Source organism: Pan paniscus, chromosome 13, assembly GCF_029289425.2.
Source record: "Pan paniscus chromosome 13, NHGRI_mPanPan1-v2.0_pri, whole genome shotgun sequence".
Classification (NCBI taxonomy): Eukaryota; Metazoa; Chordata; class Mammalia; order Primates; family Hominidae; genus Pan; species Pan paniscus.
In genome coordinates, this window is record NC_073262.2 from 15767289 (window position 1) to 15793399 (window position 26111).

The 26111-nt window shown below is 41.1% G+C and overlaps 1 protein-coding gene across 6 annotated transcripts in view; it reads right to left on the minus strand.

The window, feature by feature from the left end:
* The window catches only part of SLC35F5 (solute carrier family 35 member F5), a 116770-nt gene that overhangs the window by 78768 nt on the left and 11891 nt on the right, over positions 1-26111 (minus strand). For 3 of the 6 annotated variants that reach the window (XM_063595102.1, XM_063595096.1, XM_063595101.1), the window contains one exon: positions 18188-18250. The exons of 1 other annotated variant lie outside the window; for it this stretch is intronic. The gene's annotated coding sequence lies outside the window, so the exon portion shown is untranslated. Of the gene's footprint in view, positions 1-18138; positions 18251-26111 lie in introns of all 6 variants that reach the window. 2 more of the 6 variants (XM_063595098.1, XM_063595099.1) reach the window with 1 other exon arrangement.

Consider the following 26111-nt stretch of genomic DNA (forward strand, 5'->3'; position numbering starts at 1 on the left):
CTGTCCTCCGAGGCATTTGTACCTCCACCTTTATAACTGCTTCCATGTTTCCTCACTCCTTTTCCTTCTTCTGCCCATGGAAATGACACCCATTCTTCAGGGTTTGGATCAGGGAACAACTTCTCCATAAATCCACCTTGGACCATGCTAAGCTAATGCATCTCATTGTCTTCTGAAATCCCACAGTGATAAGCATTAATATCACTTGTTTGAACACATAATTACTTATTATCCCGGGTCATAATTTAATTGTTCCCGCATTTATCTTGTTTCTTCATCTTGTCTGGATAAGCAGAGAATATATTTTATTTTTCTTATCTACTTCTTCTGCATTTCATATACAGCCCAGCTGGTTGCTTTTACTCAATGCTAGAGCCCAGTTAGTACTTTTTAAAATTGAATGAACAATGAATTAAATACATTTGACTATAGAAGAGATGTAGCTGTTGTCACAAAGGTCTGGCTAAAGCCAAAGATGAATTCTAGTGATTGGCATTGATCGGAAGACGTCACATAGAAGAACCTGTTTCAAGACTGAGAAGGGATGAAGGCTGATAGGGAACACGACAGAGATCTTTCTGTGAAGTCAGCCCCCACAAATATGGCCTGGCTTTCCTTCTGAAATACAGTAGAAATAATTATACTGCCAGATTAAGTATGTTGAATTTTTACAGCATATTTTTATACATAATTCATCCTGGTAACCAAATTACTTAATCTTTCAAAAGTAACCCCTTTTCAGATATACTAAAAAGTAAGTTGACCCTTCCATCACTGGATCTACCTCTACATTGTAACATTAAGTGCTGAATGCCTGATTTCAGGTCTGCAATATCCTGTCATACCAGAAGCAAGGAAGCTATCAAAGAAGACTGTGGTCATGTCAAAAAGATTCCGTAACCTCTTCATGAGGCTCCTCTTGGCAAAAGACGGAGCAGTTTTACCAATAATCAGAGTGGTAATTGCCATAGATTAAAATATGTCAAATATATTTAAAATCCATAAATTAATTTTTAAAAATACTTTAAAAACTCATTTGTCACCTTTCTGGGTTTTGTTTGTTTAAAATCCATAAATTAATTTTTTAAATTATACTTTAAGTTCTAGGGTACTTGTGCACAACTTGCAGGTTTGTTACATATGTATACATGTGCCATGCTGGTGTGCTGCACCCATTAACTCGTCATTTACATTAGGTATATCTCCTAATGCTTTCCCTCCCCCCTCCCCCCAGCCCATGACAGTCCCCGGTGTTTGATGTTCCCCACCCTGTGTCCAAGTGTTCTCATTGTTCAATTCCCACCTATGAGTGAGAACATGCGGTGTTTGGTTTTCTGTACTTGCGATAGTTTGCTGAGAATGATGGTTTCCAGCTTCATCCATGTCCCTACAAAGGACATGAACTCATCCTTTTTTATAGCTGCATAGTATTCCATGGTGTATATGTGCCACATTTTCTTAATCCAGTCTATCATTGGTGGACATTTCGGTTGGTTCCAAGTCTTTGCTATTGTGAATAGTGCCGCAATAAACATACGTGTGCATGTGTCTTTATAGCAGCATGATTTATAGTCCTTTGGGTATATACCCAGTAATGGGATGGCTGGGTCAAATGGTATTTCTAGTTCTAGATACCTGAGGAATTGCCACACTGACTTCCACAATGGTTGAACTAGTTTACAGTCCCACCAACAATGTAAAAGTGTTCCTATTTCTCCACATCCTCTCCAGCACCTGTTGTTTCCTGACTTTTTAATGATTGCCATTCTAACTGGTGTGAGATGGTATCTCATTGTGGTTTTGATTTGCATTTGTCCATAAATTAATTTTAAAGATACTTTAAAAACTCATTTGTCACCTTTCTGGGTTTTGTTTGTTTGTTTGTTTTTGAGATAGAGTCTGGCTCTGTCATCCAGGCTGGAGTGCAGTGATGCAATCTTGGCTCACTGCAACCTCCACCTCCCAGGTTCAAGCGATTCTCCTACCTCAGCCTCCCAAGTAGCTGGGACTACATGCAGGTGCCACCATGCCCAGCTAAGTTTTGAATTTTTTAATACAGTCAGGGTTTCACCATGTTGACCAGGCCAGTCTCAATCTTCTGACCTCAAGTAATCTGCCTACCTCAGCCTCCCAAAGTGCTAGGTTTACAGGCGTGAGCCACCACGCCCGGCCATTTGTCACTTTTCTAAAGTGCTAAACATTAGGTAACCATTTTGAAAAACTTGTTAGTTTTTTCTTTCTAGAAATATTGTTGCTATTTAATAAAGGAAGAATAATAGTGGACTATCACTGACTCTGATAGATTATGATATTGACATAATTCTCCGATTTCAGTGTCCATGCCTCTTTCTTTCCTTTTTCTTTCTTTCTCTTCCTTCCTTCCTTCTCTCTCTCTCTCTTTCTTTCTTTCTTTTTCGACAGACTCTCACTCTATCACCCAGGCTGGAGTGCAGTGGCGTAATCTCAACGATCTCAGCTCACTGCAATCTCTGTGTGCTGGGTTCAAGTGATTCTCAGGCCTCAGCCTCCCGAGTACCTGGGACTACACGTGTGCACCATCACGACCAGCTAATTTTTGTATTTTTAGTAGAGATGGGGTTTCGCCATGTTGGCCAGGCTGGTCTCAAACTCCTGAGCTCAAGTGATCCACCCACCTCAGCCTCCCAAAGTACTGGGATTACAGGACTGAGCCACCACACCTGGCATGTAACTTTGTTTCTATGTAGCTTTCCCATGTAACTCCCTCCTGCAGAGCTGCTAGGTGTCAAGGTGGTCAGTTAGGACAAGACTAACTTAAAGTAACAATTAAGCCTTATTCACTTACTGTGACAATGCAGGCAAGAGACAGAAGAGAAAGGGACCACCTCCCCAGTGTCCCAGTTTTCCCAGTGAACATCACCGGACTAGGGTCAGGTGGGTACAGCATAGACAGTGGGAATCATTTCACTGCTGAGGAACCCTGAAAAAAATGGAGTAAGGGACTGGAAGAAGGGAGAGAGGGAAGGGCTCAGAGTGCAAAAGTACTGAGTCAAAGTACAGAAAAACGCCTCAGTCAAGACTCCCCATAAGGGGATCTTGGAAGATGCACAACGGAAGTACCTTAGCTGAGGCCCCCCCAATAAAGAAACCTTTGAATGGAGACACCTAAGTTAGGAATGCAGAATGTGTAAGGACATGGCTGGTCTGCAGAGAGGGCCATGGGTCCTTGACTGTAATTTCCTCCAGAGACTGCAATGCACTGGCTGTGCACCAAGTGTGGTGTGAAGAGGGCAGCTTCCCCCATGAGTCTTGCCAGGTAAAGCTTTCTAATTCCCCATCATCAGGTCTGGAAGATCATGCATAAGATTTTGGACTGGAAGCTGACTCCTCACCTTCCACTCGAGGCAAGATTACTTTGCTACCTCTTGACTCTGGATTTGGCCATACGACTTGCTTCGACCCACAAGATGAGGTGAAGGTGATGGTAAATAAGTAAAATAAATATTTATTATTGTATGCTGCTGAGATTCTTTGATTCTTTTCTTATGCAGATATAGCTAATTAATACAATCTTCATTTTGCAACCCAAATTAATTGATGGATCAAGGCAATGATTGTCAATGGCTGCAAACATCATAGAACAAGAGACAATGTGATATGATGTGTCTCCTGATGGAAGTATACACCACCACTGTGAAATAGCCTTGCCGAAGATCAAACGTGAAATGGACCAAGGCTCTAGATCCAACTACCAACTTACAGGAGACACAGGCGATAGAAGAAGGTGTTAACAATGCTAAAATCCAGGATGGGTGCAGTGCCTCACACCCGTCTGTAATCCCAGCATTGTGGGAGCCTGAGGCAGGCGGATCACTTGAGGACAATATAGGAAAACCCTGTCTCTACTGAAAATACAAAAAATTAGCCGGGCGTGGTGGTGCATGCCTGTAGTCCCAGCTACGTGGGAGGCTGAGGCAGGAGAATTGCTTGAACTTGGGAGGTGGAGGTTGTAGTGAGCCAAGATCACGCCACTCCACTCCAGCCTGGGTGACAGAGCAAGACTCTGCTTCAAACAACAACAAAACAATACTAAAATCCAGATTACGGAAAATTCTGAGGACAAATTATATAGTTTCTTAAATAATTTGAAACAAAAAAAAGGAAGAGGAAACTATTAAAAGAGACTTAGGAAATACAAAAATCAGCGGGACGTGGTGACTCATGCCTGTAATCCCAGCACTTTTGGGAGGCCAAGGATAGCGGATCACTTGAGGTCAGGAATTTGAGACCAGCTTGGCCAACATGGCAAAACCCTGTCTCTACTAAAAATACAAAACATAGCAGAGCACGGTGGTGCACACCTGTAGTCTCAGCTATTTGGGAGGCTGAGGCAGAAGAATTGCTTGAAACTGGGAGATAGAGATTGCAGTGAGCCAAGATTACACCACTGCACTGCAGCCTGGGCAACAAAGTGTGACTCCATCTCAAAAAAATATGTATATAAAAATCAATCACCATGTATGGACCTTGTTTAGATCCCACTTAAAACAAAATATTCAAGATAATTTTGAAACAAAAACAATTATTCGTAGCTAAGCATGATGGCTCACACCTGTAATCCCAGCTCTCTAGCGAGCTGAGGCATTAAGATCTCTTGAGCCCAGGAGTCCAAGAGCAGCCTGGGCAATATAGTGAGACACTTGTCTCTACAAAATAATAATAATAATAAAATTATTCCAAAAGATTAGTTGTGATTTGAACGATGGATATTTGATATTTTAGGGAATTATTGCTAATTATTTTAGGAGTGTTAATGGTTCTGTGGTTGTTCCATTTTATCTATTGCAGCATAATAGATAATCCCAAAACAGTGGCTTAAAGCAACGACCGTTTTATTACATCTTACAACTTTGTGAGCCAGGAATTTTGAATAGGGTCCAGCTGGATGGTTTTTCTGCTTCATCGTGGTATTCACTCGGCAGATGGGCAGATCTAAAAGGTCTAAGATGATTTAACTTACATGTCTGGTGCCTTGGAAAGGAAGACTGGAAGGCTAACCTCAACTGAGACTTTATACTAGAGCACTGACCTGTGATCTCATCAGCGCTTCAGGGTTTTCAGATTTCTTATATGGAAGCTTAGAGTTCTCAAAGGATGTATCCCAAGAGGTCCAGATGGCAGCTTCAAAGCTTCTTAAGACTTAACTTCAGAAGTGCCGAAATAATACTTCTGCCACATTCTACAGATCAAGCAAGTCTCTATGACCAGCTGAGATTGAAGATGAGGGGAATTAGACTTCCCCTCTCAAGAGGAGAAGTAAAAAACATGTAAGACCATCTATAATCTACCACCATGCTTATATTTTTAAAAGATTCTTTTATCTTTTAGAGGTGTATACTAACTAAAGTATTTATAGATGAAAAATATGTGGTCTGAGATTTCCTTTAAAATATTTGGGGTAGTAAGGGGATGGAGTATAGATGAAAAAGGATTGGCCAAGAATTTAACATAGTTGGAGCTGGATGATAGGTATATGGGGAGTTCATTATATTATTCTACTTTTATGTATGCTTGAAATTTTTCATTAAAAGAAATTTCAGAGCTGGACACGGTGGCTCACACCTGTAATCCCAGCGCTTTGGGAAGCCAAGGCGGGTGGATCACAAGGTCAGGAGGTAGATACCATCCTGGCCAACATAGTGAAACCCCGTCTCTACTACAGTAAAAAAAAAAAAAAAAAAAAAATTAGCCGGGCGTGGTGGCACATGCCTGTAGTCACAGCTACTCAGGAGGCTGAGACAGGAGAATTGCTTGAACCCAGGAGGTGGAGGTTGCAGTGAGCCGAGATCGTGCCACTGCACTCCCACCTGGTGACAAAGCAAAACTCCGTCTAAAACAAAAACAACAACAACAACAAAGAAATTTCAAGAAAAATAAAGAGTTTTTCCCCCAAAAGCTATGTAATGTGAAAGACAAGGCCACCAGAAACACCTCTGATGCCATGAATTTGGTATATATCTTTACTGTTATTGAACATTTAGAGAGCCTGAATAAATTACTACTATGGTAGTAAGAATTTGAGGGAGAAAGTTTCATTTCCTTAAATTACTAGTATGCAATTATATATATGGTTTGAATTTACAGATGCTTTGTATTTGATATATTGTTAGTAATTTTAGAGTTCCATAAAATGCTTTCAGTACCTAATACAACACAAGCCTCAAATGGGTGCTGGTTATGTGGCTTAAAAAGTTTACTTTTAAATAGTTGCATTGGTCACATCCTTCCAGGAAAAGAGTCAGCTATTTTTCAGTTAAAAATTAACATGCTTTAATAACCACATTTTTCCTTAAGGCATGATATCATGACTGAATTTTTTTCCACTCTGGTAGACTTGCCACTTACGGTATCTCTAATCCAGGCACAACTCAAATGAATAACTAAATGAAAACAAGAATTGCATGACATCTGAATGCGTAAAAGGCATGCAGCACTTTCAGTTTCCCTAAACTCTGGGTAACCACTTATTTTCATGTTCACTGTGTCTATTGTTGAACAATGTGCCACTCTAAATAATCTGATTCTTGCTGATCTCTCTTTATGCATAAAAATAGACAGGCCAGGCCACTAACACTTACATTACTAACTATGTGACCAAATGCCCATAACTACCACTTCTTCCTTTCCAGTCCCTCTGGTATTCTCCACCATTTTCCTTTAGACAATTAAATGCTATCACTTTTAAGATTAAAAAAAATAAAAAGGCCAGGCACGGTGGCTCATACCTGTAATCCCAGCACTGAGGTCTGGAGTGGATCACCTGAGGTCTGGAGTTCAAGACCAGCCTGGCCAACATGGTGAAACTCCATCTCTACTAAAAATACAAAAAATTAGCCGGGCATGGTGGCGGGTTCCTGTAATCCCAGCTAATTGAGAGGCTGAGTCAGGAGAATCGCTTGAACCCAGAGGGCAGAGGTTGCAGTGAGCTGAGATCGTGCCACTGCACTCCAGCCTGGGCAACAAGAGAAAAACTGTCTCCAAAAAAAAAAGAAAAAAAATTTGAATTACAAGGACATGAAAGTGACTTCTAGTCACCTACTAAATATTCATTCTGTCCTTCTTCTATTCCAAAAGAACCAAGATTTTATTCGCAGTGACAATGTACCCAGCTAAAAAGCTGTATTTCCTGTTCCATCTTATTACTAGTTATAATCTCGTAACTAAGGCCAATATTGTGACAGGTTATTTAGATATTCGGAGGTAAACACCAAAACAATCAGATGAAAGAGTTGAAATCACATTTTTCTCTGACTCTCTTGTCACCGTGTCTATTTGCTAGGCACACTTTTCTGTGCAGGTACCACACTTTTTCCAAAATGCTCTCAACTAGCTGTTGAATGTGGAAAATTTTGAAGGATTCATTCATATTAAAGCATTAATGGCTAATAGTAATATAATGCTTGCAACTTTTTAAGGATGATTGAACTTAATATGATCCCCCAGTCAAAAGAAGGAAGAGCTTAAGAAAACTTAATTTTCATATACCATAATAAAAATTTGATAACATCTAAAATGAAGGAATAGCGTAAACTGTGGCAAACAAAGGAAACAGCTAAAAGATGATAAGCATGGAACGAAGAGTGGCGAGTGGGGCAAGGTCCTGTTCTTAAGGAGACATCATTCCTATGCTATTCTAAACCTTCACATTTCTGCTTCTTTTCGCCGGGCACAGTGGCTTACGCCTGTAATCCCAGCACTTTGGGAGGCTGAGGCAGGTGGATCACTTAAGGTCAGGAGTTTGAGACCAGCCTGGCCAGCATGGTGAAACCCCGTCTCTACTAAAAACACAAAAATTAGCTGGGCATGGTGATGCACGCCTGTAATCCCAGCTACTTGGGGGGCTGAGGCAGGAGAATCGCTTGAACTCAGGTGGCGGAGGTTGCCGTGAGCCAAGAACATGCTATTGCACTCCAGCCTGGGTGACAGCAAAACTCCTGTCTCAAAAAAAAAAAAAAAAAAAATTCTGCTACTTTTGCTACCATTCAAAAAAGTCATAAGTACATTTTTTTTTTTTTCTGAGATGGAATCTCGCTCTGTCACCCAGGCTGGAGTGCAGTGGCACAATCTCGGCTCACTGCAACTTCTGCCTCCTGGGTCCAAGCAATTCTCCTGCCTCAACCTCCCTATTAGCTGGGACTACAGGCGTGTGCCATCACGACCAGCTAATTTTTTGTATGTAAGTACATATTGATCAGATTCTTAAAATAATTTTTTTAAATAGTTGCTGTGCATAGTAATATCACAGGATATATCCAGTGCTTCTATATCATCTTTCCCACAACCGGGAGCCACTATTTATTAATAATATTCACAAATATCATAAAAATGCGTTTATTAATTCAACACCTTAATTTTGTGTAGGACTGTGCCTGTTTCTACTTATCTTCACTTGTTTTGTGTCATGTGACCAGAGCTGAAACCATTTCCAGACCAAAGACAACTAGTTATAGGTTGAGCTGGCCTTGCCCAGAAGATCAACCCAACTGGAACATTCTGTATCAGAGGTCAACTCAGAGATTCAGACACATTTTCTCTTCAGAAGATACAAATGCAAAAGAAAGAATAATTGGGCTGGGCATCATGGCTCACACCTGTAATCCCAGCACTTTGGGAGGCCGAGGCTGGGGATCACCTGAGGTCAGGAGTCCAAAACCAGCCTGGCCAACATGGTGAAACCCCATCTCTACTAAAAATACAAAAAATTAACTGGGTGTGGTGGTGTGCACTTGTAATCCCAGCAACTCGGGAGGCTGAGGCAGGAGAATCGCTTGAACCCGGGGTGCAGAGGTTGCAGTGAGCTGAGATCGGGCTGTTACGCTCCAGCCTGGTGACAGAATGAAAGTCCGTGGAAGGAAGGAAGGAAGGAAGGAAGGAAGGAAGGAAGGAAGGAAGGAAGGAAGGAAGGAAGACAGGAAGGAAGGAAGGAAGGAAGGAAAGAAAGAAAGAAAAGAGAGAGAGAAAGAAAGAAAGAAAGAGGGAGGGGGGGAAAACAGTTGAAATGGAGGTCGAGGACAGGAAGACATGAACAGAGAGAAAAGCTACATTGCCATTACGGTGAGGTCATGAGAACAGGAGTAGTATGTCTGCTTCTGAGGTGGCCACAAGCTTACTGGGCAACACAATTACTGTGCAACCCTCGATGATGTTAGATTTTACATGCAGTCAGTATGCAGAGCTGCAGAGAGGTTTCCTCGCCAATTTTGTAAATTTATAAGAAATGCCTCCTATCTGACATGTCTGTGCCGTAGAATATAGTGGATGCTGTTGTGGGATGTAAGATTCATCTCTCCCCTCACCTGGTACCATCTTTTCAGAAATACATCACTCATGTTCCTAGCTGCTGGGAGTATTGAAGGCTGACAGCTCTCAGCGGAATCACCAAAGCTGCCTCACTCAAGGTCACTGCCCTGGAGGCAGCCCTTATCCAAACATGGGAGGTGGGAGGATGAGAGGAATGCAAGCCCAGCATGCTTGCCTCTGCTGGGGACAACTTTATAGGTCCACAGTGCCTCCAGGGATCAGTTGAGTCCTTTATTGTCACTACACAGCAATTCATCATTTCCCTCTGCTTATTCCTGTGTCCTTCACTCCCCCTCATATACTGATGCCCAAAATACCCACCATGCGTCAGCCCCTATAGACTCCCTACATGCAAATCTCAGATTCCCAATGTCTGATTTTCAGGGAACACAGCCTGCAGCCCAGATTCACACACACTGGTCCTTATGCCAAATAAGGCAAGCAGTCCAGCTGTTTCTGTCACCCTCCCACCAATATCTCTGAGAGCTCCTGCCAGGCTTGAATTAACAACCATCACGCTCCTCTTCCCAAATACAACTCAGTCATCAGCACTGGAAAGTACAGCCAGCTCAGCCTCAATAAGGTTCAACTCTAGAGCCACGGAAGGTATTTCCTGGATCATGCAATGATGCAGAAAAGCAGCCACTGCCTTCTCAGCTGCCTTTTCCAGGGTCCATCTGAGGCTCCATTACCACTGGCTAGTTAGAGATTGTGACTGTACAGCTGCACAGGGCACAGCAATTAATGATTCGGGTGTGGATGCCACAGGCCTGAAATGCTCTTCTGTCATGGGTGTGGCCACCAAATAAGAAGTCTGGGTGGGAATGGCTTTACCTGAGCCAGAGGTCTGCATTTTGTTTCTGGTTGTCATCTCTAGGGAGATGTCTGCAGCACTTGCAGCTGGAAGCCCAAACTGGAGAGACTCTGCTGCCACAAATAAGAATGGCAGACTGGCCATCTGACTGTGACCATGCAGATGAGCAGGAGGGAGATTCTTGTGGGATTCCAGCTAAATTCAAAATTTCAGTGCCAATGTGATGTGTTTAAAGGTAAGCCAGGAACTTTATCTCAGCCCCAAGCAGCAGACATTAACAGTGATGGCGTTAAGGAAGAGACATTGGCTATGTGTTATGAATGAGTCTCAGCGCACAAAACGAGTTATTAAAAAAAAACTACATGTCTTTACGAGTGCAATGGCACGATCTCGGCTCACCACAACCTCCACCTTCCGGGTTCAAGCAATTCTCCTGTCCCAGCCTCCCAAGTAGCTGGGATTACAGGCATGCACCACCACGCCTGGCTAATTTTGTATTTTTAGTAGAGACGGGGTTTCTCCATGTTGGTCAGGCTGGTCTCGAAATCCCGACCTCAGGTGATCCACCCACCTTGGCCTTCCAAAGTGCTGGGACTACAGGTGTGAGCCACTGTGCCTGGCCAATATTTTCAAGACTGTTTTACGATCTACTTGGCAGACTACTTAACTTGCACTTAATATGAAAGGAGAAAAAACATAAAGCCATTCATACTTCTGCAAATTGACCTTAAATATATCGTCAAGCCATAAATTGACTTCTAGAAGAGGACAAAAGGAAACACGCCTATAAAAATCTTAGGACAGCCTGTATGATTGTCCAATTGTGAAGATTAAAGCAACTCCATCTTGGACGCTAATCTGCTATGTTCACTTCTGATTGACCCCTGTTCCAGGAATGCCTCTAAGATTTCTCCTTTATCTACTGTTACTGTAAATCCTGCCCTTTGTTCAAAACGACCTTTACCATACATCCTGCGTTTAGGTAGATTCACATTGCCTTGTTGCCTTTCCCTGAGGGGTCAGCTTTAACTGTCCTACACATTCCTTCCCTATGGTATATACCCTGAGTCTGGGTGGAAATGGCCTGGGAATCTGCCATCTCTTCTGTGGCTGCCTAGGACATAGCTTCTGTTCATAACTCCCTGTTAAATGTTTTTTTCTGAGGGAGTGGATTTGTCAGCCTCATTCTTCAGACTCTCAGCTTCCTTGGCCTTTGGGGTTAGGTTTGCATAGACTTGCTCACTGTGGAACATCAATAAACCTACAAATTCACCTGCCTGAGTCGTATTGTAGGAATTACAGCAGATAAATGAACAGAACATTGTCAAATGAAATAATGCTCTGTGCATGATTAATTATTTTAACTAGGCATTTAGTATCTTTTTGTTGTAATATATAGTATACTGATAAAAACTAACAGTAGGATATTGAATGGGAAAGCCTTATTCAGCATAAAATTGGTATTTTAAAAAACCCTATCATATGTTTGCAAATATACAGGTGGAAAGCCTTTAGAGAATTTAAGTTGTCTTTTCAACTTCAATGTGTCCATGGAAATGTTATTGCTAATGACTGCAATTGGCCTCTTCTGTCAATAGAGTCAGCAATGTGTTTTTAATTCCATGAAACTGCTCCATTGTTTTACCCACGTTTATCCTTTTTGGTTACTGTGGCAGCGCCTCCTGATTACATTTCCTATACTCCTTTGCAGTTAGATTGACTATATGACTGAGTTCTAGTCAATGGAATGTGAAGTTATGTCTCCATTATGTTTTTTCTTTTCCCTGTGTCCCCATCAGATGGATACAACAGTGGGGAAGCACCAGAAAATTCCCACAGGATAGAAAAGCCTGAATCCCTAAATTACCCTGTGGAGAAAGCCATGTTCAACCAGGAACCCCTCATTGGACAGTTACATGCACAAAAAATAAATTTATATTATGTTATGCCATTGCAATTTTAGAGTTTATTTATGATAGCAACCAGAGTTACTCTAATATAGTGACCTAAGCTAAGGAGTTTCCCACAATACTGGGTAAAACACACACATATACACACACATTATATACACACACATACAAATATACACAAATACACAGGCACACTTTTCTTTTTTTTGTTTTTGTTTTTTGTTTTTTGAGACAGAGTCTTGCTCTGTTGCCCAGGCTGGAGTGCAGTGATACGATCTCAGTTCACTGCAACCTCCGCCTCCCAGGTTCAAGCAATTCTCCTACCTCAGCCTCCTGAGCAGCTGGGATTACAGGCGCATGCCACCACACCCGGCCAATTTTTGTATTTTTAGTAGAGACGGGGTTTCATCATGTTGATCAGGCTGGTCTCCAACTCCTGACCTCGATATCCACCCACCTTGGCCTCCCAAAGTGCTGGGATTACAGGCATGAGCTACCGTGCCCAGCCTCACTTTGCTTTTTTAATAGGGCTATAAAGTTCCACAAGCTTTCTGGAATACAATTTGACAGCACTTATCAAAACTTTTAAATTATATACTTACCTATTTGTGCTTAATTATATGATTACCTTTGACCTACTTCTAGGAATTTATCCTGAGTAAACAATCACCATTGACACACGCAAAAGATTTAGCTCCAATGACTTTCAATGTAGCATTTTTTTGTTTTCGTTTTTGTTTTTTTTGAGACGGAGTCTTGCTCTGTTTTCCAGGCTGGAGTGCAGTGGTGCAATCTTGGCTCACTGCAACCTCCACCTCCCGGGTTCACGCCGTTCTCCTGCCTCAGCCTCCTGAGTAGCTGGGATTACAGGCGCATGCTATTAGGCCCAGCTAATTTTTGTATTTTTCATAGGGATGGGGTTTCACCATGTTGGCCAGGATGGTCTCGATCTCCTGACCTCGTGATCCACCCATCTTGGCCTCCCAAAGTACTGGGATTATAGGCATGAGCCATGGCGCCCAGCCACATTTTTTTCTATATTATGAAAAAATTGGAGGCAACAAAAATATCCAAGACTAGTAGATGATCTGAATATTTTTTGGCACATTATACAAGGGAATATTTGAGATAATTAAAATATTATCGAAGATTACTTTAGGATAGAGAAAAGTGGCAATGATACATTGTTAAATGAAAACAGGAAGTGATAATATGTTATATTTGTATAATTTGGCCCAATTAATTGTTTTAAAGTGTGTATCTGTGTCTGTGTATATGCATTTTTAAAAATCCCCCAAAAGACTGAAAGGAAATCCCACAAAATATTATTAGTATTAATATCTAGATAGTGAGACTAAAGGTGATTTAAAAATCTTGCTTTTACTCCCATATCTTCTACATTTTCTTCAATGAATCTACACAGTTTTGTTATAAAATTATATATATTAATATATGTTTTATATATAGTACATAAATAACTAGGGGCGGGGGGATGATAATCCTCCTGCAGAATAGGCTTTCTCCCAGAATAGAAAATGAGGAATCCAGATCTCTGGTAGTAGTAGAGACTGAAAGAAGGAAGTGGTTTATTAAGAAAATAAAGAGGACAAAGAAGCACCCAGCAGAAATCATTCCACACTAAGTTGATTCTGCAAAGAACTACAGAGGGCACTAAAAGAACACTGAGTATTTTGTATTATAAAACTCTAAAAATTTTACTGGTCCCCACAGCACTCATGTGGTGATTCTGGCCTAGCATCCACGAGTTATTCCCCTCCTAACCGCTATTTCACAATACTGCAAAATGTATGCCTCTGTCCCGGAGAACAAAGGTTATCATGGCAAATGTATATTTTGTGTTTTAATATCCCCCCACTTCCTGCTTCTTTGTCCTTCTGTTCTCTGTATTTTCTCCTATTTTATAACAATATTTCATAAGTCATTTGAGACTTAAACTCTGCTAACCCTAGCTTCTTTCATATTGGACATATGATCTTGAGAAAGTCACTACACCTCTTGGGACGCTGTTTACCTTATTCAGTGAAGGAATTAGATCAGGGTCCCCTCCTACTAGAAGATATGGAGATTCTGTGGTAATGAATAATCATCTGATACTGATCTTGAAATTCACCCAAGGTCCTTTTTCCCAAGTCTCTGTTTCCTGCCCTAAAATATACCTAGTGCCCAAAGACCTGCAAGAAAGAATCTTCCTCTCTCCCTCCTTCTTTCCTTCCCTTCCTCCCATCCTTTCTTCTTTCCTTCCTTTCTTTCTTCCTTCCCTCACCAAACACTAAAAACAATGTGTGAGGTATCTGGTCAGATCTTTTGTCTACTTCTTAATTGGCTTGTTTGTCTTTTTACTATTGAGTTGTAAGAGTTCTTTACGCATTCTAGACATATATCACTTATCTGATAAATAATTTGAAGAAAAAATCCATTCAGTAGGTTGCCTTTCCAATTTTTTCTTTCTTTCTTTCTTTCTTTTTTTTTTTTCTCAGATGGAGTGTCGCTCTTGTTGCCCAGGCTAGAGTGCAATGTGGCATGATCTCGGCTCACCACAACCTCTGCCTCCCAGGTTCAAGCAATTCTCCTGCCTCAGCCTCCCGAGTAGCTGGGATTACAGGCATGTGCCACCATGCCCAGCTAATTTTGTATTTTTAGTAGAGATAGATTTCTCCATGTTGGTCAGGCTGGTCTCGAACTCCCGACCTCAAGTGATCTGCCTGCCTCGGCCTCCCAAAGTGCTGGGATCACAGGTGTGAGCCACCGTGCCCGGCCGTCTTTTTAATTTTTTATGGTGTCTTTTGAAGCATAAGAGTTTTAAATTTTGATTAAGTCCAATCAATCTCTTTTTCTCTTGTGGCTTGTGTTTTATTTGTCCTGTCTAAGAAACCACCACCTAATCCAAGCTCTGAAGATTTATGCTTATATTTTCACCTATGAGTATAATGATTTTACCTCTTACGCTTAGGCCTTTAACCATTTCCGGTTAATTTTTATATATGGTGTCAGGTAGGGGTCCAATTTCATTTCATTACACTTGAATACACAGTTGGTCTCCCAGCACCATTTGTTAAAACGGACAGCATTTTGTTTGGATTTATGTTGATAATTCAGTGGCCTATATGTGCTTTCTATTGGCCAGTGGCCATCATTTCCCTTTGAATCCCCTGAAATCTTCTACAGTAGTGGTCTTGATTTTTTCTCTCAAACCTCTAGAGAAGGTCATGAAACTAACTTAGTGATTCATAACCAACAAAGTAGAATAGGAAATAGAATTTTAAAAATCAGGCCAGGCGCGGTGGCTCACGCCTGTAATCCCAGCACTTTGGGAGGCTGAGGCGGGAGGATTACTTGAGGTCAGGAGTTCGAGACCAGCCTGGCCAACATGGTGAAACCCTGTCTCTACTAAAAATACAAAAATTAGCCGGGCGTGGTGGCATGCGCCTGTAATCCCAGCTACGAGGGAGGCTGAGGCATGAGAATGGCTTGAACCCAGAGGCAAATATTGCAGTGAGCTGAGGTCGCACCACTACACTCCAGCCTGGGTGACGGAGTGAGACTCCATCTCAAAATAAATAAATTAAGTAATTAATTAATTAAAGTAGATACATAGGTACAAGCATTAGCATAGAAGTCTCCAGGCCAGGCACAGTGGCTTATGCCTGTAATCCCAACACTTTGGGAGGCTGAGGCAGGTGGAAGCTGCTTTAATGAGGTCTCAGTTATGAAACCATAATTCATTTATTAATTCAGTCATCCATTGAAAATAAACTGAATGCCTACTTTGTGTCAGGTAGTCTTCATGACAAAGTCTCTGCCTTCAGGAAGCTCACTTTTAGTGGGGGTGACAGAATATGAATTATTAATGAAAACTAATGATGAAGGTCTTGCAAAGATTATTGATATGGAGCAGAACTTTGGGTCTTTGGTTAATAAGCATTTATGAGTGTGGTTACACCTTTATAGATCAAAAATATAAGTGGAGTAGAGTACGACACTCCCAATTCCAGATCAGCTCATCTTCCTCCATTCTAGGTCCATTCTTCCTCCATTCTGCGCCCAGAGATTGGAAGATATTAAAAAGATTTAGTTTCTTCCTTGTCCCGGGGCTACTCTGTCTCTCCACATTGAAGGATTTAGTAAAGGAAAGTACATCATAGGCCATAGAATGCCTCAGATGAGTAGGAACCAAACTGCCTCTGTGAGTAGATTTACCTTTTTTTTAACTCAAAAAGGAAAAATATTTGTAAAGCAAACAGCAACAATAACAACAACAAACTGTACCCTCCCCCTACAAGTACCCTTTTTCATTTTGTCTTAACAATATCAACCACCCCTAGGAGGAGGGGAAATACTGATTAGTGACACTGTTGTTTAAAGAAGTGGCACATAGAACCCATTAGAAAAAGATTTTGAGCAGTTTCAATTGATATGGAAAATTTCCCACAACAAAAGAAACAAGTAACAACAAGCAAGCTAACAAAAAATTGTCAAACAGCTTCTCCAGTCCTGGCAATTCCAGAGGTACTGGTTTGCTGCATCAGTCTCTTAATAACCTCAACAGGATGAGGCTGCTTTCTTGAAAGGTGACTTAGCAGTGACTTAGGAATCAAGAAGCAAAATCAAAATTTAGTATTGAAAGACCATGATTACAAAAGCAAAGACCTATCTACTTTTCTACAGGGTTGAAATAACTGATGCATGGTAAACATTTTATACTGAGTTAGTTAGCAAAAGTATTAGAATTTGCAGAGAAAAAAAAAATCTTCATTCCAGCCCTAAAAAAGGGATTTAGATTCCAGCCTTAAATCCAAAGATAATCCCTTGGATAGAAGTTACTGGCTCACACCTGTAATCTCAGCACTTTGGGAGGCTGAGGTCAGGAGTTGGCTGACCAACATGGTGAAATCCCATCTCTATTTAAAAAAATACAAAAATCAGCCAGATGTGGTGGCAGGCACCTATAATCCCAGCTATTAGGGAGGCTGAGGCAGGAGAATCACTTGAACCAAGAGGGCAGAGGTTGTAGTGAGCCAAGATTGCACCACTGCACTCCAACCTGGGCAACAGAGTGAGATTCTGTGTGAGAAAAAAACAAAGAAGAAGAAGAAGTTACTTAAATTTACCAAGCATACAATTTTTCATTTATAGAATGAAAGTAATAATTCCTGCCTCATAGATGTGATGGAATAATATACATTGTTAAGTACATCATACAGGTACTCAGTACAGTACTGGGCATAGGACTAAGCAATCAATAACTTTTGCCATTAGAAATCACATCAGTAACAATAATAAAACAGATTCCCACTGGGGGAGTTAAATCACCCAAGTTACTCCAGACTCACTCTAGGAAGGGCTTCTGAAAACCTCACATAACTCAAAATACGCATAATTTCAGACAGATTTTTCCCTTAAGAATGAATGTAATGCAAGAAATAACAGCCTCCGTGCACATAAACCTAGGGCATTGTAGTGCGTTTCTTATAACAAACTTACTATTTAATGCAGAATGAACAAATTTTAGTGTGAGGAATTTACATTATTTCAACTTGTGTGCATAAAGTGAGACTTTAATAATATTTTTCATCTCTCACTGTTTCGAATTTGCTAATTCAAATTAGTGCAAAATATGACTGCACTGTTTATTCAGAGGCCACTCAATATCAGTGGCTATCATCTGTATAAGAAATGACGAACAGGGGAGTGTATCATAGTATTCGGAAATATATACTCTAAGTAGAGGGGAAACAGTCAGAACTGTAAAACCTGAAACACCCAGAACTTAAATTATTGGAATTTCTTTTACAACTGGGAAGCCCATAAAAAGACACATTTTATCTGCAAAGAAACAAACAGAGGAATGCAAAACACTAAACTAAAACCCCTTCCTTCATTCCCAAGACACTTGCTGTGATGGGAGAGGAGAATACAAAAGCACGGGACAAGAGGGTCTCCTTACCAACTTCATGAGCAAAGCCCAATTTCTCGTAAAGATTTATGATTGTGGCTGCAAGGTTTGGATTTATGTGCTTACACTTCTGCCTCTTAGAGGTAGACGAAAAGCCCTACCTGGGACCTTGTGTCCAGATTCCACACTTAAAGCCAGATTTCCACTCACATGCTAGTCCGAAGATCACCATAGCGTGGTAAGGCTTTACTGCCGCAATTCCAATGTCAGAAACTGGAAAAGAGAGAGTTTGGGTTTTGTTTTTGGTTTTTATTGAGAGGAAGGATTTCTTTTAGTTTATGATTCAGAGGGCTGCGTATGGTGGCTCAGGCCTGTAATCCCAGCACTTTGGGAGGCCGAGGTGGGCGGCTCACTTGAGGATAGGAGTTTGAGACCATCCTGGCCAACATGGTGAAACCCCGTCTCTACTAAAACACAAAAATTAGCAGGGCGTGGTGACACACACCTGTAATCTCAGCTACTCTGGAGGCTGAGGTAGGAGAATCGCTACCTCAGAATTGCTCCCACAGAACCCAGGAGGCAGAGGCTGCAGTGAGCCAAGATCGCGCCACTGCACTCCAGCCTGGGTGACAGAGTGAGACTCCATCTCAAAAAAATTTTTAAAAAATTATGAGTCAGTCTTTGATCTTTAGTTATTCCTATTTTGGTTTTCAAAATGGGATGTGAATATATAATTTACATGGCAGTAATTATATTCAGGAGATAAGGTCCTGAAAACCTCATATAACTCCAAACTTGCCTAATTCTAGACAATGTATTCCTCCAGAGGAATAAATATAACATGAGGAAAAGTATTCTTAGAACACATAGGCCTATAACACTGTATAACATTTCTTAGAGCAAATATTTAAATGCTTAAAAAAATAAACTTCTCATTTTGGAATAATCTTAGACTTATAGACAAGTTGCAAACACAGTATAGAGAATTTCCACATATTCCTTCACCCAGTTTTCCCTGTTGCTGATATTTTACATTACCCAGGTACATTTGTCAAAACTAAGAAAACAACATTGATAAAGTTAACTGAACTCTAGATCTTATTTGAGTTTTTCTAATTTTTCTGCTTTCCCATTAATGCATCTTTTTTTGTTTTGGTTCTAGAATCCAATCCAATTTTAGTACTTTTGGTTTAAGGAGAATTCACATTATTTATAATTTGCACAAACTAATAACATTTTTATATAGCGCTGTTTCCAATTTGCGAAATTTAAATTGGTATGAAATGTAATTGCGCTACGTATCAAAGACTTTTCGTTGGTTTCAACAAAAGAGTAGTTGAAGAATTAGCCTACTACAGTGGCTTGAGCCAGTGGTATTCAAATTAAAGTGGCAGGGGAGATGTGTTTTGTACTGGGTTTCAGCTGAAGATTCCATTGAAGAAAATCACCAGTAGAGAAAATCCAAGGAAACTATTCAAAATAATTTAAGAAATGCTAAAAATGAACAAACTCAAAACTGGATATGATGGCGTTATAAGAAACAATCAGAAAATTTTCTAGCCAGGCATCATTTTTATATCAATCGTTTAAGCTCTTTACTGCAAAGAACACACAAGTAAACTATGTAGTCATACATATTGCAAAATATCCTCCATTTATTATTACTATTATTAAAATAGTAAAAGCTCCTATAAATCAATAGAAAAATGGACTGAGGGTACAATCAGTTTATGACTAATAAGCATATGAAAAAATGTTCAAACTCATTTTCAAAGAAATGCATGTTAAACTGCAACACACATATTTTTTAATTTGTCAAACTGGTGATGGTAATTCACAGTGTGGGCTTCTGTTGAAAGAATAAGGCACTCCTATGCATTGCTAAAGGGAGTAAAACTTGATACAGCTTTATTTAATGACAGCTTGGCAATATATGTTTCATTTTATTGCTAATTTAAGAAACACTCCAGGCTGGGCATGGTGGCTCATGCCTGTAATCCCAGCACTTTGGGAGGCTGAGGCAGGTGGATCACGAGGTTAGGAGATCGAGACCAACCTGGCCAACATGGTGAAACCTCGTCTCTACTAAAAAAATACAAAAATTAGCTGGGCATGGTGGTAGGCACCTGTAATCCAGTTACTCAGGAGGCTTTGGCAGGAGAATCACTTGAACCTGGGAGACGGAGGTTGCTGTGAGCCGGGATCGTGCCATTGCACTCTAGCCTGGGTGACAAGAGCAAGACTCCGTCTTAAAAAAAAAAAAAAAAAAGAACCACTCCAAAATATAGTGGCTTCAATGCACAACAATTTATTATTTCTCATATTTCTCTGGATTGGTGAGGTGGTCTTCTGCTCCATGTAATGTTGGCCAGGGTCCCTAATACAGCTGTACTTAGCTGGGAGCCAGTTTGAGGCAAGAATGCCTAAGGCTCCTTCCTTTTCTACTTGTCCTTTCTTTCCATTCGGCCTCTCATCATTCATGAGCCTATCTTGAAGATCCTTCATGTTGGGTGGATTTCAAGGAAGCAAAAATGGAAGCTGACAGAGCTCTCAAGGACAAGGTCTGAGAGTGGTGACATGCTGGAGCCAATTTGTACAGGCTCCTGAAAGCCAGTTGTGCTTGTCTATTCCCAACTCCATGGTCAGAGATATCACGCTGATAGCTTGAAATCAGCCGTGGTGGGAGTATTTACACCACAGAAATAGGCAAGTGATATAAATTAGGGCTTTAACAAATTTTTTTATAGATCTGGTTTTCCAGAACACTATTGTCTGAAAGTCACACAGCAACTTTGTTGCCTTCTGTTTGTCCAAGCAAGTCACAAGGCCAGCCCAGAGTTCATGAGAGGGTGGGGGTGGCAGCAAATAGACTCTGTCTCTTGTTCAGAGAAGTGGCGATAAAACCATGACCATCTTGAGTCAAGTACAGTCTGCCCTCTGGCAATGAATTATTTACATTCTTTCAACCCCTCCCAACATACTGCAAAGTCTTATCCTATTAAAGCATCAGGCCCAGTATTCACGATCAGTTACATGTCCAGATGTGGACGTAGCTCCTCTGGTACAGCTTTCCTGGATCTAAAGACCTGTAAACTGTTTTCTGATCCTCCCCAGATACCCCTAACTCCCTCATCCCCACCAGGAATGCAATAGTTAGAAAGGGAAAGGAAACCCACAACAGACGTTCCATTCAGTTGCAGCTGGAATATATAAAATCACTTCTCATCTTCTAGGGCTTCTCCAGGTGACCTCTCTTCATTCAGTAGTCCAGCCCAAAGTTCTTTATAGCATAGTGGCTGGCTTCTGGAGGGCAAAAGGAGAAACTGCCAGGCCTCTTAAGGCTACACCTAGAACTAGAAGAGTGTCATCATACCTAGGGTTGCCAGATTTAATAAATAATAATACAGAATGCCCAGGTACATTTGAATTCCAAATAAACAACAAATTTTTTTTTAGTATAAGTGTGTCCCAATTTTCTGTTTACTTGATATTCAAATTTAACTGGTAAAAGAAAAAACTATTTTTCTGTGCTACTCACACAACACTTCTGACACCAAATGTATGGGTTTTTTGTTTCCGCACATCAACCAATTCCTCAATTCTTAGTGGACATTGACTGAGCATCTTACAATTTTTTTTTTTTTTTTTTTGAGATGGAGTTTCACTCTTGTTGCCCGGGCTGGAGTGCAATGGCACGACCTCAGCTCACTGCAACTTCTGCCTCCCAGGTACAAGTGATTCTCCTCCCTCAGCATCTTGAGTAGCTGGGATTACAGGCCTCCCCCACTACACCAGGCCAATTTTTGTATTTTTGGTAGAGATGGGGTTTCGCCATGTTGACCAGGCTGGTCTCGAACTCTTGACATCAGGTGATCTGCCCTCCTCTGCCTCTCAAGTGCTGGGATTACAGGCGTGAGCCACTGCGCCTGGCTGCATCCTACCATTTAACTCAATTCTGACAGTAACTGCCCAGAGTTAGTGCAAACCCCATAGCTTAAGGGCTCAGTCCCACAAAACCGCCCCCATCCACCCACACTTCAGATGCCAATCACAAGTGATGGGCACTTATCCACAACTTCTGTATGACTTGGCTACAAATCAAAGGCTCCCACAACCACCTCTTCAGGTTCAATAATGAAACCACCTTTGCAAAATTATGAGAGTAAGAGCAATCTGACATAGTGTGCTTCAGCTAGCTTCTAACCTCCAAACTGTACTTGGTTATTCCTGGGTGTAGGCCAAGATAACTTTAGGAGGAATTTAGTTTATAGCTTAACCTTAAAGATGATAATAGCCTTTCCCAAAACTAAATCCCCTTTGTAAAACTAATGAAAGTCCACAAGGTTATGGTTATGAGAGAGGCCTGAATTCTGCTAAGATGTAAGCATAAACAATAACCAGCCATTGCTCCATAGGTCACAAGATTTGTAACCTCCCCAATTATTGCTGTAGATAACATCACTATTGTATTGTATTGTAGATCCTAAGATTGGTTTTTGAGATGTCTTTTCAGACTTTGGCATTTCTTTTTTTGTTTGTTTGTTTGTTTTTTGAGATGGGGTCTCACTCCGTTGACTGGGCTGGAGTGCAGTGGCACGATCTCAGCTCACTGCAACCTCCACATCCTGGGTTCAAGCAATTCTCCTGCCTCAGCCTCCCAGGTAGCTGGGATTACAGTTGCCTGCCACCAAGCCCGGCTAATTTTTGTATTTTTAGTAAAGACTAGGTTTCACCATGTTGGCCAGTCTAGTCTTGAACTACTGGCTTCGAGTAATCTGCCTGCCTCGGCCTCCCAAAGTGCTGGAATTACAGGCATGAACCACTGCACCCAGCAGACTTTTGCATTTCTTATCCACCCTAACCATGGGATCTGTGGCCCTCACCCAAAGGCCACACCCATATCACCTTATCTTCAGCCAATCAACATTCCCCACTCCCTAGCCCCCAACACCAAACTATCCTTGAAAAACCCTAACTCTGAGCCTTTGAGGAGACCGATTTGAGTAATAACTCCACCTACTGCAATGCTGAAGTCTCAGTGAGTTGATTTTATCTGTGCACCCATTGGGCAGTTACAATAATTTGCTAGAATGGTTCACAAACCTTGGGAAAGCTTATTTACTATTCCTGATTTATTACAAAAGAAATTTTAAAGGATACATATAAACAGATGGAAGAGATGTGAGAAATAAAATAAAATCCTAATCCCTCCAACCAACAGAATGGACCCCCTCTTGGCCAAGAGAACCCCCAAGAAACCTTGAAAATTGAGTTTCCAGCGATGACTCGATGGGAGATAGGACACATCTCATTATACCCCCTTCCTTGCTAGCTGCCGTTAGGCTTTCTTCCCTAAGGGTTAAACAGAAACCAACCCTTTCAAAAGACTCTTTGCACCACTGATTTCAACCAACCATCTGACACTGCTCCTCCCTTTTTGGATTTTGACAAAGCAACTGACCAGCATTCCTTCCTGATAAGAGACCACTGACAACGGAGTAGTTCTGGCCAGTCTATGGAGAATGCACAATAAGGGTTTTCATGTCCCGTGCTTCACCTTTTGACATAAGAGGCCTGAAAACTCCATCCTCAGATTATGCTAATGAGGCCATTTTTTTGAACAGGGATCCCATGAAGGGACATGAAGCTCAATTGTGCATGCACACATTTCTCCTTTCATAAATATTCATGTCTCCTCCTATAACTTATTAAATATGTATATTCAGCCACCCTGCTCAGCATAAATTCATGTTCCTTTTCCCACTCCCTCAAAGTGTCTGTTTCCAGCTTCTGCCCAGATGCTACATTTCTCACCCTGCCAGAATAGCCACCCTCAGGCTGCAGCCCTTTATAAAGAATAAAGCACTCCTTTACAAATTTATGAACCTCATCATTCTTCAGTTGACAGATGCATGGGACAAGGTATAGAGGTGGGGTATGCAGCTTCTATGTCCTCTCTGGGTTACCACTCTCCTAGCACCTCCATGTGTTCATCAACCTGAAAGCTCTCCAAAACCCTGCCACATAGGGTTCTCATGGAGGTCCATCACATTGCCATAGCATAATTAATGAAATCATTGGCCGTTGGTGATTGAACTCAATCTCTAGCACCTCTCCCTTCTTTGCAGGTCAGAGGATGAGCTGAAGGGTCCAACTTGTTCAAGCCTCAATCACCTGGTTAGTTCCCTTGACAAACAGCTCCTCATTCTAGGGCTTTCCAAAAGTCTTTTCCCTTACAAAAGACGCTCCTTTTCCTCTATAAGAAATTTCCAAAGGTTTTAAGAGCTATGTGCCAGAAACTGGGGATGAAGACCAAATATATATATCTTATTATATCACAATATTATAACTGGGTATTTTATTTGGTGGCCCTACTTCCACCATATTCTACAGGCAAGTCATCCAGGGATAAGGGAGTGACATCACCTTTTGATGGGATGAGTGGCTTGCTTGTACAGGGAAGAGAGGAGTTAATGGTGTTCAACTTTGCAGACTACCACCCTATAGCAAGAGCCTTGAAAATGTATACTTCACTGTTAAACCAGTGATTCTATTTCTAGTGATTTACTTAAGCACATGAGTAAATATGAGCCAAAGATTTAGCTACATGGATGTTCATTGTAGAAGTGATTATAATAGTGAAAAATAGAAAACAACCTAGATATACAAAGAGACAAATTTATTTACTAAATTATAGTATATCCCTAAACCAATGCTATGTAACTGTTAAAAGTTATGTAGAGAGTATCCATCTCTTTATTCTTTTTTTTTTTTTTTTTTTTTCTGAGACAGAGTTCCACTCTGTCACCTAGGCTGGACTGCAGTGGCATGATCTCAGCTCATTGCAGCCTCCACCTCCCGGGTTCAAGCAATTCTCCTGCCTCAGCTTCCCAAGTAGTTGGGATTAGAGGTATGCACCACCACGACTGGCTAATTTTTGTATTTTTAGTACAGACAGGGTTTCACCATGTTGGCCAGTCTGGTCACAAATCCCTGACCTCAAATGATCCACCCACCTGGGCCTCCCAAAGTGCTGGGATTACAAGCATGAGCTACCGCACAGGCCTCTTTATTCTTTCTTATAAAATAAAAAATGTATTGAGCTCCAAATATGTGTAAAGTACTGTGTTGAGCCTTGAGGATACAGTAAACAATGCAGCAAATTTCTGGCTTCAGGGATCATAGAGGCCAAAGAAGGAAGTTTGACGTAAAAGACATAATCTGACTAATTGACTATAAGTGGGATAATTACTCAGAGAGAAAACTATTAGGTGTTATGAAATCATCAAGGGACCTAATGTACTGGGGGCTGGTCCAGGAATAGGGGCAGGAAATGAAGGCAAAGGATAGGGGGAGAGAGTATGAGGCAGAGGAAAGAGCAACAGGATTCTAAATGTATATTCATTTACACTGAAAGATGATCATAATATACAGTTTGGTATGAGATGCTAATTAGACACACAAGTACAGACGCCAAGTAGTATTTAGATATAGGGGATGCGACTCTGGGGAAGATTACAGTTTGATATTGATATAGTTTGGATCTGTGTCCCCACCCAAATCTCATGTTGAACTGTAATCCCCAATGTTGGAAGTCAGGCCTGGTGGGAGGTGATTGGGTCATGGGGGCGGATTTCTCAGAAATGGTTTAGCACCATCTTGTTGGTGCTGTTCTTGTGGTAGTGAGTGAATTCTTACAAGATCCGGTTGTTGAACATGCATGCAGCCCCTCCCTCCCCTCTCTTGCTCCATTCTCATTGTGTGATGTTCCTGCTCTCCCTTTGCCTTCTGCTATGATTGCAAGTTTCCTGAGGCCTCTCCTAGAAGTGGATGCCACTATGCTTCCTGTACAGACTACAGAACCACAAGCCTCTTTTCTTTGTAAATTACCCAGTCTCAGGTATTTCTTTATAGTAACGCAAGAATGGCCTAATATAGATATATACATTTGAGAGTTACTATCCTGTAGTCAATAAGTAGACAGTGCTATTAAAAAAAATCAGGAGAGTGGGGTATTATGGAAGCCAAGATAAGAAAGAGTTTCAAGAGGTAGAAAGTGATCACTTGGGACAAAGGCAGCTGAGGTGTTGAGTAAGACGAAATCAGAAAAGTGACCATTGTATTTGGTGACATG